The sequence below is a fragment of the Polypterus senegalus genome, chromosome 12 (genome assembly GCF_016835505.1).
Source record: "Polypterus senegalus isolate Bchr_013 chromosome 12, ASM1683550v1, whole genome shotgun sequence".
NCBI lineage: Eukaryota > Metazoa > Chordata > Cladistia > Polypteriformes > Polypteridae > Polypterus > Polypterus senegalus.
Window position 1 is genome coordinate 123,738,619 of NC_053165.1, and position 16,824 is coordinate 123,755,442.

Here is a 16,824-nt window from a genome sequence, read left to right on the forward strand (position 1 = left end):
TACAGCCGGCACTTCCGCCACACTGGGGCATGTTGGTGGAAGAGTGCTGGAGCACACCTAGAGCACATCCGGGGGGACATAAAAGGGGCCGCCTCCCTTCATTCAGGGCTAGAGTCGGGTGGAAGAGGACAAGGTTTGGAGGAGAGAGAAGGAGGCGACCTGAAGAAGAAACATAGTGTGGTGTTGGCCTGGACTTTGGGGGAGTCTGTGGGTTGTGTGGCACTTAAGACTTGTAAATAAACATATGATGGTGATTAGTAACATGTCTACCTGTCTGTGTCCGAGGCTCGTTCCACAATGTCTGATCACATACACTTCAAAACCAATAAAACTAAAGAAATAAATATCAACTTTTGTGAATTGGTTTAATTTTTTTATGCATTTTTCTTTGTCAGTTTATAAGGTTTCTCACTCGTTTTGAGGTATCTGGAACCTTAAATTTGAAATGGCTTACTAGTTATTTTTAAAATTATTTTGTACCATTTTTGCTGACATTTTGGTCATCCTGTTGTTAGGAGGCATGTCCTCAGATGTCCTGAACTGCCAGTAATAATGCAACCAGTTTAAAGGTCATTATTTTGGATTTTTCTGCATTTGAATTTGCACATTCCAAAAGCCTTTTTGATGACTGCTTTTGGTTTAAAAACAACTCTTTTTACTAAACGTGTTTTTGGTCTCGACTTGTGTCTGAATTTTCGATTAAGACTTTTGATTCTCAATTTGTTTTGGTTTCAGTGTGGTTATCTTCTCAGTTTTGACCCTTATTTCTGGCTTTCCTCCCAATCTCCTTAAAAAAATTTCCTCGCTTGTCTTTTGGCGTAACACCAACATAGTCTTGCTGTTGAACTTAACATTCAAATAGGCCTTTATTATTATTATTATTAGACAGAGTGGGCTGAGTATGGGTGCAGAATTAATGTGCCCTTTGATGGACTGGTTTGTGATCTGTGCCAGTGCTGCCAGGTTAAGGCTTCATCCCATGGGTTGATTGGGTTTAATATTGAATGGATAAATTCAACCATCACTTTTATGTTAGTTGAAATTCAACATTAATCATCCTTAATCTGAGTACTATGTACCAAACACAATGTTTATATCAAGATGGTTTATTTTTCTAAGTTATTTGACCAGTAATTAAATGTTAGGTATTATATAAATGTATCCCTGGTCTCATCACTGAGATTGCTAGTCTCTAAACTAATGTACTGTCTATGCTATGCAGCACACATAAAACATGCTTGCCTTCAGTACTTCACTGCATTTCTATGTTTTAAGACATTTTTAATGAATGTAGTAAATATTGCTACTTCTGGAGCAACACTAACATTAAAGTGCACCTGACCATCTCTACACAATCTACCTGACAAATATTGCTTATTCCATATCATCAGAGGAAGGTGACTATGTAGAAAAGTGCTTGTAATTTGTTTTTGAAATTCTTTATAAATAGTGTGTAGATGCCACACGGGCAGGACGGACATCCTGGCCAGGAAACGAAGCAGACCTGGAAGGAAGAAGTGGACGGACAGCCCCTATAGAAGCAGAGAGATCACTAGGGAACTGTTATTCCCCCAGCACGCTAGATGGCAGCAGTCCACGATATCTCCACCCAGTGGGAAGCAAGCAGGGCATGCTGGGAAATGTAGTCTGGCAGGGCAGCCCTGCTGGAGTCACAGGGTGTTGCAAGAGGGTGTTCCACGGAAACAAGCTCCCTTCCGCAAATAATAAACTTCCATGTGGCCTGGAAGTAATCCATCGGGCAATCACCCTGGCACTGGAAGTACTCCCGGGTCTGTGATAAAAGGGACTACACTCACTTACTCAGGGGAGTCGGGGCCAGGTGGTAGAGAGGCAACGCTTGACTGGAGGAGGGCAGTGCGGTGGTGAGAGGAAAAGGACCAGTGTTTTGAGAGTATTGGTGATATTTTTAGAGGTATTTAAATAAAATCTTTGTTTATTTTGATAAAGGACTGTGTTTTAGTGATCGTGTTTGGGTATGGGGGTCACAGATGCCCAGGGTTTATCACAATAGTTAAGGACAAGTGCGGAAACGTTTTGAACGTCCCTCGTATAAGTAGACAAATAAATAAATAATAGATGAATAATAGATAGTAATCATTTGAAATAAATAAATAAATAACCACAACTATATTTAAAAAAAAAACAACTGTATAACCAATGTAACAAATGTACTATATATACAATAAATAGGGTACTAGGAGCACACCTGACGGAAGGGCTACAGCACAGAGTTCAGTGTCCAGACAGCCAAGAGATAGAAGCTGTTGCAGAAACTGGCAGAACTGCCAGTTGCAACTGCTGTCAGATGCTACAACACCTTCTTCCAGATGGAAGAGGGACAAAGACATTTTGGGATGGATGGGGGCGGTTCTTCATAATTCTATAGGCCTTTACGAGGCAACACTTTAATGCAACACGATGCAACTACAGTAAGTGTGAATTGTAAGGCATCACCAATAAATAGTGTTTTGTTTTTGCAGATTAAATTTTCTAATATCCTAAACAGTTATCACTCTTCATTGGTAAGCTTTGAATTTCCCGAAAAACATTTAGTCCTGTTCAGATTTAGCTAAACCTTGCAAACAATGATTTTAAACTCATTAGCTGAATTAAAATGAACAAAGATCAGCTTTCATCCCTGTCTCATAAAAAAAGACAGTAGCTCAACATTGCAGTGACCCTATCCTTGTTCTCTAATTTATCCCACTGTCATGTGGCAGAGGTAGCACAAAATTCTCTTGAGAAATGAATATAGTTTTCTATAAAATTCAAGTAGAATAGTGTTGCAGAAAATATATAGTAAATAAAGAAGAGTCTCAAACCATTGTTATATTTGAACTTCAAACATGGACATCTTTTATTAATTTCAAATGATGGAGCACCACATACTTTTGTAAATATAGCATGGCACACTGAAGAAATCCTAACAGAATGCTCCTGTTAATCACATAGGCCAATTTACATATAATGACTACAAAGCATTTCAAATCAGCATACAGAAAAATGGTATTCTCAAGGAACCCACCTAGATTTTTTAAGTATTATGTCAAGTCCGAAAATCGTTAGTAATTATAATAGTAAGTTATGTTTGATATCTGGTGTGGGGTACAGCCCGGACACAGACAGGTAGACATGATGTTTTCACCCAACACACGTTGATTCACAGTATGTACAGTATAATAAAGTGCACAATCCCAGTGCCGCAGCACCAATCACCCCTCAAGTCCTGGCCTTTTACAAAGCCTTTCTCTTCTCTAGTCCGCCTCCACTCCTCTCCTCCGAGCTCTGTCCTCTTCCACCCGACTCCAGCCATCGAATGGAGCGTGGCGGCCTCTTTTATGCAAGCCTGGATGGGTTCCAGGTGCTTCCCGACACTCCTGTGCGGACACTCCCCTCTGTGGCGGAAATACCGGCTGTGCACCTGGAAGCTCTCCAGGTGTCCCCAGTCTTCTTCCCCCCAGCACTTCCGGGTGTGGGAGAAGTGCTGAAGTTCAGGGCTCCAAAGGCATAAGGGCGCCCCCGGTGGTGACCACGGGCCCCTACAGGGTGGAGCTTCACAGCTCTGTACCCGTAGCCCCCAAAGGCACCAGGGCGGTCATCCCCACATGGTCTGGGGAAGGTGCAAGCCCTTCTCCGATCCTGCTGGGTGTCCCGGCCAGGTCACCTCCCCAGCCGTCTCTGACACTGGTTAAAAGAAATAAGACTTCTTATATGCATGGTGTTATCAGAGAACAAAATACAAAGTTAAATGTTACATATGATCTCATTTTCTAATAAACTGGTACACATATCAGGATGTATTATTTAAACAGTAGCATTCTATATGTTTACATCATTTTTTATTTGTGTTTCTTACTGTGTATCACTGTGCTTCTGGGACCTTAGCACAACTGGGATTCTGGGTTCCTAATAGTTTATATCCGAACGCAAACCAGTAGTGAGTGAGAAATGTACACAGACACTTGGAAAAGGTGCAAACAGTACTATCCTTCATTACAAAAAAAAAAAACTGATGCAAAGTGAAAAAACAATGATCAACAAACATAGGTGTCATGAAAAAATAACTATTGCACAGTCCAGCAATGACACACCCACCATAAATAACTATATACACAAAAAATAGAGGTGGAAAATAAAGACCCATTCACAAATATTTACAAGTGTTGCACTGTGGAACATTAAAGAAGATGGCACAATGATGGGCCATATGTTAGCTTTACTAGGCAGCCAAAAGCCCTATTTTATATTTAGAGAACTGTTTCTGCAACAGATGCTGGAACAAGTATGCGCTGCCCTAGCCAATGTGTCTGTTGTTGATTATTGATAGTGTACTCTACTTCATGGAGCTACAGTATGTCTCCTGCAACCCTCATCAGTCTTATTAGCAAGCCCATGCTTGACCTGCTCTTCCTCCTTCTGCTCTGATCCTGACAACTGTATTTTTAACATACCAAATTTGGCAAGAAAGTGAAGAAATGCCATCCACCTTGTAAATTTAGCCGATCCGGGTCAGTAAACACTCACCCTGACCAACAGCTCTTCATTACAGATGCCCAGTTCAGTTGCCATTTTTTGTATGATACTGGTGCACAAGTGAGCGTACTCCCTGCATTGCCTATTGATGTGGTTGCAGGGAGAGAAGGACCCATTCTGGAGGCTGCTAATGGCACTGAAATCCCCAACTATACAAACCCAGCATGGTGCTGAACACTACATTTCCACTACTGGTCTACAAGTACATGTCCATGTTTGACAGTGTGCCTCTGACAAGCTAGCTGTTGCAAAGCCTGAGTTTGACGACATGGAACAGCTGGGAACTGTGCATTGATTAAACAACCCATGGGCATCGCCCCTCCATATGGTGCACAAAGCAGGTGGAGGTTTCTGACCTTGTGATGATTTACCATTACTTAAAATGATTGCACAGTCCCGGATCACTACCTGGTTCCACACATGCACGATTTCTCAGCATCACTCTCCAGGAAAATTATGTTTTCAAAGGTGGACCTCGTTCATGGCTACCACCAAGTACCTATACATGCAGTGGACATCCCCAAAACAGCAGTAATCAACCCCTTCAGATTACTTGAATTCCTGCACACATTATTCACTCTTAGAAACACAGCACCGACATTCAAGAATTTGATAGACTCTGCCCTTGGTGATTTAGATTTCCTTATTGTCTACCTGAATGACATCTTGATTGCCAGCTCTTCCAGGGTTAAACACCTTGGTCAACTCTGAGCCTTGTTCAAGTGCTTTAGCTTGCATAGGTTGACTATCAATCCTGCTAAGGACCTGTTTGGAGTGCCTGTTATAGACTTAAAGGGACATGACATTTCAAATAAGGTTGCAATTCCTTTGCCTTCCAAATATTCTATAGTCACCAATTTCCTATAGCCCCTATTATATGCATCCTCCAGGAATTCTTATGCATATTCAGTTTCTGCCACCGCTTCATTACTCAGGCAACACTCATTCTGTAAACTTAATATAAAGCATTACATGGCCAGTCTGCAAAGCTCCCTTTGATGTGGTTCAAAGAATTGGATGATGCATTCACAAAAACCAAATGTGCTTTAGCATAAGTGGTTATGCTGACGCACCTGCTGCCCGCTGCCCCACTGGCTCTTACAAGTGATGCTTCAGACCATGCTGTGGGATCGGTGATTGAACAGTGGGCTTAGCAGCGATTGATATTTTTCAGCAGACATCTACAACCCAACAAGTGCCAAGTACTGCATCTTTGACTGTGAATTACTAAGTTTGTATCTAGCCATCTGGCATTTGCTGCATTTGTTGACCACAAACCATTGGCTCTCGCAGTGTCCAAAGTCGCCAAGCCCTGGTCTGCCCAGCAGCAACAATACCCAGCTTACATATCAGAGTTCACAACAGTCTCCGTTAGCGGCTGACCAGGTTAAGAATCTGGAGGTCCACGGCTTTAAATAGGCAAAAACCAACCTGCAGGATCCTTAGTTGTTTCGTCGTGTAGTGAGTGCAGCAACGCACTATACCAGTGCATGCTCCCCAACTTGACTTGACTTGTGTGCCAGTGTGCACAGGGGGAGAAGAATAATAAAGTTTGTAGCTAACGCCAAAGTGTGACACCCCGTGTAGTGAGAATTAGGATCACCAGCCTACACTCTAGGTGTCTAGTTTGTGAGACCGACCGTGACCAGGATGATGGTGTAAGACAGAGAGACACAGGCACAATAAGGGTTCGGTTTTTTGAAAAATAAAGTGAGATTTTACTTACAGGTGCACTTAAAGGAAACAAAAATAATGTCCTGCGGAATCTATATATCAAAACACAGTCCAATACCGCAAAGGACACACAAAAACAGTAATCAAATGGAGCCCAAAATATGTCTATATATAGTATTTACAGTGCTGCCTGAAAGTCCCAAATGGAAAAGTAAAATACACACAAAGTAGTGAAAACCATATATACACGAACCAAAATAAAACTGTCTTCCTCCACAGTGCTCCAAGTCAGGAAGCTGCTCCTTCAAACAATGTATACAGGATTCACCAAAACAAAAATTATCAAAATACAGAAAAAGTGTATACAGTATACAAAAATAAACAGTGCACCAATAACCACAACCCAATAAATACCTCCACCAAAGTTAATCCAGAGATATTTTATTTATATATATATATATATATATACACAGTACAGGCCAAAAGTTTGGACACACCTCCTCAATGTGTTTTCTTTATTTTCATGACCATTTTCATTGGTATATTCTCACTGAAGGCATCAAAACTATGAATGAACACATGTGGAGTTATGTACTTAACAAAAAAAGGTGAAATAACTGAAAACATGTTTTATATATAATTCACTAAGGCAAGACAACCATGAAAAGCACGCGGGAAGGGGCGTGGATTCACTAAGCCGACAAGTGAGACACCTATGGCGCACGAAGATAGGAGCCACGCCCACCAACTCCATTGGATACGACAACTCGCAGGGCCACGCCCACCAAGTCGGACGCGAGGACACAGAAAAAGTGGCTTCATTTATATTCGTCTGTCGTGGAAGCCACATGCGGTGCAAGGCAGGTTAATGTCATGCACCTCCGAGCTACGTTGACTGTTCATAGAGGCATGTTTCTCGCGGAGGTGAATCGCCATATGCAGCATATGAGGGGTATCTCATGGGATCTTTAAAACAATCCTTTACAACTGAGGTTAAAACACAATGAAGTAAGCAGTCTTTAAAAACCGAGTTTTCAGTTACAACGCATGACCGCTTGCACCATAGCAAACTGTTTTACACACTACATACAGCAATTCGCATCCGCGACAAACATGCGTCTTCTTAGATGCTCCTGCAGGAACACAGAAGACGTTTTCCTACCCACCAACACTCCTTTTTCACCGGCCCGCGTCTACCCTCGCTCTCTAGGCATTCACACTGCCTGCCCATGTGCCCGGACGCAAAACTCACCGACCACCCAGTTAGCCCCTTTCGCCTGTGCTAGGAGTCCACATGCACGCCTAAGCCACGCTTGGCTTTTCATTATTCTTTTCGGTTTCGACACCGACCGCCCACCATGAAAACCATGCGAAAGGAACAACGAAGCCCCGCCCAGAAACTCTACCCCTCCTCCCACGTGCTCAGGAACGTACCTCAGACCACTGACCGCCAAATCAAACAGCTCATCAAACACATATTCACTCGCTTTGGTCTGTGCTGTGGTCCACGTTGACTATTCTTTTGCCCTCTATGGCTGCCGCTTCAAATGTATTTCATGGAAACAACAATTCTTTGAATGTTATGGAAATTCCTGCTTCAGGTAACTGTTTGTTTCTGTCAGTCTGTTTTTTGGAGAAATGTCATTGACGAAACTGTTGCTCTCAAACTTCGTGACATGGCTCTTGGCTTTGTTTGCCAACATTGGGATAACTTCGGTGACGTGGTGTCCGTTGTTCTTAGTCACAGAGGCATTGTTATACAGTCTGCTCAACAATACGCTGATTACATGAATACGTCCGGACTCTATGGTGCAGCGTGTCAAACGGTTTGCGAGGGGTATCCCATGGGATCCTTAAAACAATCCTTTACAACTGAGGTTAAAACACAATGAAGTGAGCAGTTTCCATGGCAAACTGTTTTACACGCTACATAAAGCAATTCGCATCCGCGACAAACATGCGTCGTCTAGATGCTCCTGCACTTTGTTCACACCCTCCCCCCCCGTGGTCAGGTGTCTTGGTGGATTATATATAGAAAGGCAGCCGAAACCGCACAGAGCAATGAAAAGTCTACAGTTCCATCTTTTCATTCACTTTCTGTTGTATCCTCAAACCCTCCCTTTGTAGATAACTGTGTCTTTCCAGAAGTGTTCAACCATCAATAAATAATTATGCATGACATTGACCGTGTGTCTACCCGGCGTGGGTAAGCCGTTGAGCCCATTCGGGCTGCAAACCGTGGAATTCCCACTAAGTGCGACTCATACGCTCCCCAGGGCCGATCCTGGCGACGGGCAAAACGTGCCCGCGCGGCGCCAAACTCAAAGGCGGCCGTTGAGGAGACGGGCAGCAGCCGGCAACGCTGCGACCGGCGGCTGTCCGCCTTTGAATTTTAAAGTCTGAGGGCGGCCGACGACCATAGCAGCGGCGGCGTTTGCAGTGTGCAAAGTTTGACGAAGTTGCGTGTGGCGTGTATTGTAGTTGATGCCTATTAGGGACTCCACACACATAGCGATTTGCTCGCGCGAGCGGGCGCAAAACCTTTGATGGTCGCCGGCTCATCGCACGCTCTGTCTGAACGGTTCCATTGCTTACCATGTGTTTACGACACGCTCTCTAAATGTGTATAGTCCCTTAGTCAACGTTCAACTTGCATGTTTCATAGTTGCGTCGCGAAGGCGATAGATTTCATGTGAGATGCGTACGTTCCTCAATGGGATTGCGAGTCAAGACAAGCGGCAAAACACAGCGGGGCTGCGGCGATCTCTGAATTGACTGTCACTGTGTGCAGAGCTGCCTGTCGCTTAGAACGATTAAATAAACCGGCTTTCTAATCTAGGCTGTTTTTTTCTATAAAATTAATCGTTTGAAATTAAATTTTATTTATACATCCCGACTCTAACCATAACACCGTCTTAATCCTGTTTGAAGTAGTACATGTAATAGTAATATCCGTCATATCATAATAGAAAATAGGTACGTAGGGCGGCGAAACCACATTCGCACAAAGGCGGCCGTCTACCCAGGATCGGCCCTGACGCTCCCACTGATTGCGTCGCGACAAACATGCGTCTTCTTGGATGCTCCTGCACTTTGTACACACCCCACCCCCCCACGTCACGGACGATTGTGTGTTGGTTCGTTCCGTGCATTGTTACAATGTTGCTTTTCTTGCCGATTTATTACATTACCGATTTTTCAAATGTTAATTTTCTCCCTGTGCTTAAAATTCATTAAAAAACCGGCCTGATTATGCGGCGTATGGTACGCCGCGGGTTGGCTAGTGTTTTATATTCTAGTTTCTTCAAAATAGCCACCCTTTGCTCTGATTACTGCTTTGCACAATCTTGGCATTCTCTCGATGAGCTTCAACAGGTAGTCACCTGAAATAAAACCATAGCAAAGGGTGGCTATTTTGAAGAAATAGCGCTGAGACTTTTGATCACGTGTCTGCAAAAAGTGGCGTCTCCTGCCCTGCAAAAGTCGAGCAGCCGGCGCCGGCGCCCGCGCATAGCTGTGCCGGCCTTTGAGACGCTGACTGCGCTTCTGCCTTAAGTCAAAGTGAGCACTTTTAATATTTTTCCTCCTCCCCCTGAGCTATAGCCCAGACAAGTGCAAACACGGGACCCCTTTTCTACACCGCGGCAAACTAATATTAAGGCGCTTCGCACTTTCTTTTGCAGGTATACGATTATGAGGTTGTCACCTCGGATTATGAAGACACGCACAGGAGTGGAGGACCCACAGTGCCATCACAGCAGATTAATGGCAGGGACGTTTTACCAGTCTACACAAGACCCACCGCGACTGTCCCCAAAAGGTGCTCATATTGTCAGCGAAGACATCTCTCTATACTATATAAAAGAAAAAGACAACTTTCCTTTCTTTACACCTTTTTTCCTTTTATCCCAAACCAAAGCCTTTCTCTCTTAACACTGCAGAGGACACAAAACTAATTTTCTTTAATTGCTGGTAATGCCGGTAAGGCACATTACCAGAGGCAGAAATTTGGACGTTCACATAGCAAATAGACATATCGACACATACATATATATACACATATATAGACTTGTGTGTATGTTTGTATATATGTGTATATATATATATATATATATACACACACACACACACCTATCTACATTATATATATATATATATATATATATATATACACACATACATAAATACACACACACACACACATATATAATTTGTGTGTCTGTATGTATGTGTGTGTATATATGATGTAGATAGGTATATAGATATGTAGATATGTATATAGATATGTAGATATGTATATAGATATGAGGATATGTATGTGTATATATATGTATGTATATACAGTATATATAATATATATTGTGGCATCCGGCTGGGGTGGAGCCCAGCCGGGACGCCCAGGAGGACCAGAGGAGGGCTTGTACCTCCTCCAGACCGCGAGGGGGCGACCGCCCTGGTTGTATTGGGGGCCACGGGTAGAGGGCTTGGAAGCCCAACCCTGTAGGGGCCTGTGGCCACCACCAGGCGGCGCCCCAGTGCCTGAAGAAACCTGGAGCCCAGCACTTCCGCCACACCAGGAAGTGCTGGGGGGAAGAAGACAGGGGACACCCGGAGGGCTTCCAGGTGCGCAGCCGGCACTCCCACCACACTGGGGCATGTCTGCGGAGGAATGCCGGGAAGCAGCTGGAGCCCATCCGGGTTCCTATATAAGGGGCCGCCTCCCTTCATTCAGTAGTGGAAGCCGGGTGGAAGAAGGACGGAGCTGGTGAGAGGACTGGAGGCGGCCAGGAGAAAGGCAGTTGGACTGTGAGGTCTGGACTTTGGGGCATCGGTGCTGGAGGCACTGGGGGTGCACGTAAATATTTGTACATAGTGTATATAATAAATATGAGTGTGTTGGGTGCAAAAACAATGTCCGTCTGTCTGTGTCCGGGCCAAGTTCCACAATATATATATTATGGAAGTTGACCCGGACACAGACAGGCGGACATGTTGTTCTCAACCACCACACGTTTATTTACAATATTTACAGTATTTAAACTGGTCACACAGACCCCAGTAATGGTCACTAAGACCCAGTCACGTGCGCAAAAAACCCCCAAAACTCAGTCCTGGCCACAATGCCTCTCTTCGGGCCGCCTCCACAGCTCTCCTGAGCTTCGTCCTTCCTCCTCCCGACTCCAGCCTCGAATGAAAGGAGACGGCCCCTTTTATATATGACCCGGATGAGCCCCAGGTGTTTCCGGCATTCTTCCTCTAGCCACGCCCCAGCGTGGCAGAAGTGCCGGCTGTCCTCCCGGCAGCTCTCCGGGCGCCGTCCTAATTCTTCCCCCCAGCACTTCCTGGTGTGGCAGAAGTGTTAGGGTAACAGGTCCCCAAGGCATTGGGGCACCTCCTGGCGGCGACCACGGGCCCCTACAGGGTGGAGCTTGCATGCCCTGTACCCGTGGCCCCCAAAGCAACCAGGAAGACGACCCCCACGTGATCCAGGGTGGGCGCAGACCCACATCCGGTCCCTCATGGCGTCCCGGCCGGGTCATGGCCCCTGGCATCCCTGACAATATATACAGTAATCCCTCGCTATATCGCGCTTTGACTTTCGCGGTTTCACTCTATCGCGGATTTTAAATGTAAGCACATCTAAACATATATCACAGATTTTTCGCTGGTTCGCCGCTTTCTGCGGACAATGGGTCTTTTAATTTAGGTTACCTGCTTCCTCAGTTTGATTGCCCAGTTGATTTCATACAAGGGACGCTATTGGCGGATGGCTTAGAAGCTACCCAATCAGAGCATGTATTACATATTAACTAAAACTCCTCAATGCTATAAGATATGCTTCCCGCGCTGTGCTTGTTTGCTTCTCTCTATCTTTCTCGCTCTCTCTGCCTGACGGAGGGGGTGTGAGCAGAGGGGCTGTTTGCACAGAACACAGGGACGCTCCTCTACAAAATGCCGCTTTATCGCGGTGCTTCTGTATACTTAAAAGCATGTATTGATTTTTTGATTGTTTGCTTTTCTTTGCGAGCGCTCTCTGACATTCTCTGCTCCTGACGCGCTCCTTTGAAGATAAGATATGTTTGCTTTCTTTTAATTGTGAGAAAGAACTGTCATCTCTGTCTTGTCATGGAGCACAGTTTAAACGTTTGACTAAAGGGTGTTATTTCATGTCTGGAGGGCTCTAATAATGTTAACAGGGTGGGAGAGTTTATAAGGGCTTAAAATATATAAAAATAACCACACAAACATATGGTTTCTACTTCGCGGATTTTCACCTATCGAGGGGGGGGTCTGGAACGCAACCCCCGCGATCGAGGAGGGATTACTGTTTATATATATATATATTTATATGTAGACTCAAACCGATTATGACAGCAGCAATCCAAGCTGTGAGAAAACAATAAAAAGGAGGCGTGTCAGACGTCGTGGTACATTTTTTGATGCAGCTAGATGAAAACAACTTCGTGACGCTGCCGCCAAATACACAAAACAAATTACATTGACAGTCATGTTACGTTATTTTCAAAAAGTTTCCTTTTCTTTTTCTTTACTTCTTTAACACACTACTTCTCCGCTGCGAAGGGCGGGTATTTTGCTAGTTAATAATATAATAGTAATTCTGTTCATATAAGTGTTTTGTAAATGAGGTAACATTTGGAAATTGTTTTGTGGCAATAAAAATTAGTTTTGTTTATGTGTCTCCCTAACAGAACAAGACTGTATATCTCTTCTCTTGGCAAATTATGAGAAAATAATAACAGAGCTGGAACTCTGCAGTTTTTAATTTGCGAATTGACAGTTCAGGTTGTGTCTTTAATGATATTTTTGTTTTTTAAATAGCAAAAATATTTGTTTAGTTCTAGATTAACTCTTTTGATAAACAACAGAAAAGTAAATAGTGATTACTTTAAAAAAGATATAATTACATACAACTCATTTAAATGATGTATATGTAAAATGTAATAAAATTATAGTATTAAAAAGTGTATAGTTGCAATAAAAATGATCAACATTCCAAATAATTTAGTAATAATGTAATTACATAGTATTTTCCCAACCCTACTAAAAATATATTCTTAAAATTTTTGAGATCATAGTCAAATAACTAAAGAAGAATCAATCACAACAAATTGCATGCAAAAATCAAATAAAGACTATTAGAGAAACAAGCACTGATAAATACTTTTATTACTGTTAAATATGAAAATTGCGTGTTAAGGCAGTAAATACAACATTTTTCTGATTTATGCTTATAATAAAGTATTCAAAAATTTGTTGTTATTTATGTCATTTTTCCAAGAGCTAAACTTAAAAGAAGTGGTGAGGCAGCCTTCTGCTGTTATGCACCTAAAATCTGGAATAGCTTGCCAATAGGAATTCGCCAGGAGAATACGGTGGAGCACTTTAAAAAAACTGCTAAAAACACATTACTTTAACATGGCTTTCTCATAGCTTCATTTTTGTTTAACACTGATATTCTGTATATACATTTAATTATCATTTTCATTGGTGGCTCCGTAATCTGTACTAACCCCTACTTTCTCTTCTGTTCTCTTTCCGTTTTTTTGTGGGGTGATATCCCAAACCACCACCTGATCAAAGCAATTCCTACATTGCTAGATTAAAGGCCAGAAGTCCACATTACCATCATCATCAAGTTCTTCCATATGAACCCTGAATACAAGGAGGACTGATTGAGGTCATTGATGTTAGGTAGAATGCCTAGAGGGGGCTGGGTGGTCTCGTGGCCTCAGAATCCCTGCAGATTTTTTTTTTCTCCAGGTGTCTGGAGGTTTATTTTTTGTTTTTTCTGTCCTCCCTGACCATCGGAGCTTACTTTTATTGTATGTTAATTAGTGTTCCCTAATTTCTATTTTCTTAATTTATTTTGTCTTTTTTCTCTTTCTTCATCATGTAAAGCACTTTGAGCTACATCATTTGTATGAAAATGTGCTATACAGTAGAACCTCGGTTCACGACCATAGTTCATTCCAAAACTCTGGTCGTAAACTGATTTGGTCGTGAACTGAAGCAATTTCCCCTATAGGACTACATGTAAATACAATTAATACGTTCCAGACCATACAAATTGTATGTAAATATATATATTTTTTAAGTTTTTAAGCACAAATATAGTTAATTAAACCATAGAATGCACAGCGTAATAGTAAACTAAATGTAAAAACATTGAATAACATTGAGAAAACCTTGAACAACAGAGAAAACTAACACTGCAATAGTTTGCACTATAACGCTACCAACTGCTGGCTAAAAGCACTTTTTTTAATGAGTTTTAAGCAGAGGGAAAAAAATGAACATTTGAAAAAATCCGTAATTTAATAAACCACCAAGAAAAATAACATTGCAACAATGCACGCTACGAACAGATCGCTGGAAACAGAAGTGAAAACAAAATCAAGCCCAGTGCATTCTTTAACTGCCTTCCTACCTTAGTGCGTCCAGCTCTCTCGCACTGCCTGTGTGTCTGCATCTCGCGCTGCCTCTGTGTGTGTGTGTGTCGCGCTCTCTTGCACTGCCTGTGGGTCTGCATCTCTGCTGCCTCTGTGTGTGTGTGGCGCTCTCTCGTACTGCCTGTGTGTGTGTGCGTCTCTTTCGTGCTGCCTGTGTGTGTGCGCGTCTCTTTTGCGCTGCCTGTTTGTGCGCACGCGCGCTGCCTGTGTGTGTGCATCTGTCTCTCTCGCGCTGCCTGTGTGTGTGTGTGTGTGTGTGCATGTGTCACGCTCTCTCGCTCTCTCTCTCTTGCTCGCTGCACAGGAAATGCACAGGGAGAGACTGAACATTTACAAACCAAAAGGGAAACTGGCTTGTTCATATACCGAGTGTATGGTCGTGAACCGAGGCAAAAGTTTGGCGAACCTTTTGGTCGTAAACCGAGATGTATGAGTACCGAGACGTTCGTAAACCGAGGTTCCACTGTGTATATATAAATATTGTTTTTGTTAAAGTTGATTGCCACAAGTGAAGAGATGTAATAACTAATAAAATTTAGATAGATAGATAGATAGATAGATACTTTATTAATCCCAAGGGGAAATTCACCAAATGATTTACATTTATAGATTACAATCAATAAAGCAATTAAACTTAAACAACAAAGACTCCAAAAATATTAAAGATTAAAAGAGTCAATTTTTTTCAATTTACTTGATACCGTGAGTTAATTTAATTGATAGATATTCAGAAAACATTTCAGTCTTCAATTGCTTCCTAAATACATTGAGGGAGTCAGCAGTACAGATGGAGTTGGGCAGCGTGTTTCACCAACTAGGAACTACACATGAAAATAGTCTGAAATGAAACTTGATATCACACAGAAGTGGCATCACTAGACTCTATTCCCTGGCAGACCTGAATGGGTGAGCAGGTGTATAGCACTCTACCGGTGTCCCTGTGTACTCAGATGCTGACCCAGTGACTACTCTCTTAGGCAAGCAACAGAAATTTACGTAAAAGTATGTGCACAAGTATAAACAATACAACATTTGCATAGCAGTGGCATCCGCTGGAGCACACTGCATCACATGAAGTATAAACCAAGCCTTAGTCGTGTGGTTCCTCTTGAAGCCAGACTGGTTGGTATTGAGCAATGCATGCTGTACAAGGAAGGAAGAGATCTAGTTAGAAACAACGCGCTTGAGTGTTTTGGAAAGAAAGGAAAGGAGAAAGATAGGTGTGTAGCTATTTACTTGGAATGGATCAAGTGATGTTTTTTTGAGTAATGGAGGTATCAGAGCATGTTTGAAGATGGTAGGAAATGTACTTTTAGTTTCATCCTAGATATTGTTTCTACAGAAAATAACAGGTACACTGCTATCTAGTAAGGAGGCTAAGGAGAATTGATTGTGAAGAAAAAAGTGTTACACAAACAGCATACTAACCCACAGATTCCTGGCTTGGTAAGGTTACCTCTCTAGAAGGAACAGAAATAAAGAAAATAATAAGTTTACAACTGGCTCTGTGTATAGTGATGCTTGAGGCTACAAGATTCGTTTAAGTCATGAGGAAAAATAAAAGTAGCCAAAAGTGCTCAAGGAGAACTATTTAATGAGGTAATTCTAGTATTGTGGGTCAATGACATAAAGAGCAGAAGAGAAATGTGCATAAAATCAAAGTGAACTGAGGTCAGATAACAGTTACAGCAGCAATAAAAAGTTATAGCAGTAAAACTGAAATAAGTCAGATGTCAGGTCATGCCTGCAGGTATTGTATTTAAATTTGTGTTGTCCTCATGTGAATACCAGGCTAGAGAGAAACAGAGTTCTTCCTGACAAAGTTATAATTTGTTTTTTAAAAGATGTGCATTTCATGTAGTTGTGATCTTTAAGGTTTCAAGAGTGTGTACTTCTGGGCCTTCCATGCAGCGCTACCAGGGAAAGTTCAAGATTTATTGAAGAAATCAGCCGAAGAAGGTGGCAGTATTGGCAGAGTGTTAAATAAATGTCCATGTCATCCCCGGTATTTTGTGGGCTGTTCTAGACTCCGCAAAAGAGCAATGGACACTCACGTTTGAAGTCTCACAGCACTTATCCCTTAAACACTGCTAGGAAGGCTCCGCATCTGTAATCAGCAATTCAC